Raw genomic sequence first — 1,381 nt, 5'->3', positions numbered from 1 at the left:
ACCACATAACTATATAAGGTATTTAATCCGGTTTCTATTTTTCAGAAGCTTTAATAAACGTCATTACGTTTAGTTTATTTTGTGTTATAACTTTGTCCTGTCCTGTTGCAAAATAAATTATCAAAGCATAATTCCTGCTTCATTACTTGTGGTATATAATGTCAAAATCTTGGTACGGCACGAAAGAGTGTCTTCGTATTCCAATACGTCATTTCAAAGTACGACGTCATTGTGTCTTCCCTGGTTTAGTTACTAAGTTTGTTTAGTCGTCACGCCGTGCAATTATGCGAAAGTTAAATAAATATAACGAAAAACTTACCTATCTATTATTAAAAGAAATACAAAAAAATGTTTCTTTCGGCAATATGACCTTGGACGTTATAGTATATTTCCACTTGCTTTAACGGTAAGGTCACAATTTCTCCTACGATAAATGGCGACCGAATTCCGCTTTATTGGTTACTTCTGGTTTGTTTTTGATCGAGCTTAGTCGACCTTGGTAGTGAAAAGGCTAAATTAAATTTTTCTACTTATAATTCGTACTCATTCATTAGGGCTAGACACTCTTGTTTGTTTGTATGTTTTGCACATGTGGTTCATAGCACAATTGCTCAACGAAGACAGGAAGGGTACAGATCACCAAGGTGATCCTAGAATACAGATATTTTAGCGGCCATTTTTGATACCTTCTACTGGTACCACTAACCTAAAATTTGGACACTGTACTAACTAGACCCCAGCGGTACCGATTCTACAATGAAAAAATTAAAATTCGAAAAAATATTAATTATGAATATTAATATTCGTCATAAAAACATATTTATAGAATTTTCTCCCGATCCAGCTTCGAATATGTTATAGCGCTAAGTGATACCTAAAATATGAAACATTATTTTCTTTAAAAAAGTGCGGGGATAGATGTTAAATATAAAAAAGTATGATCATAACTTGAATCATATAAATATTATATTTTCGATTTTTTTTGCGAAAATATAACTTACGCATACATCTATGTAGGTCACTCACATGTTATTCCCATCGAAAAAAAAATTAATTTCAACTTTTTTTTATAACTGAATATTAATATTCGTCATAAAAACATATTTATAGAATTTTCTCCCGATCCAGCTTCGAATATGTTATAGCGCTACGTAATACCTAAAAAATGAAACTTCATTTTCTTTAAAAAAGTGCGGGGAAGGGTTCAGAATACAAACAAGTATGAGGGTCATAACTCGAATCATACAAGTATTAAATTTTAAAATATTTCGGCGAAAATACAACTTACGCATACATCTATGTAGGTCACTCACATGTTATCCCCATCGAAAAAAAAATTAATTTCAACTTTTTTTTATAACTGAATATTAATATTCGTCAT

Source organism: Ciona intestinalis, unplaced genomic scaffold (genome assembly GCF_000224145.3).
Source record: "Ciona intestinalis unplaced genomic scaffold, KH HT000178.2, whole genome shotgun sequence".
NCBI lineage: Eukaryota > Metazoa > Chordata > Ascidiacea > Phlebobranchia > Cionidae > Ciona > Ciona intestinalis.
This window is presented reverse-complemented; position numbering follows the sequence as displayed.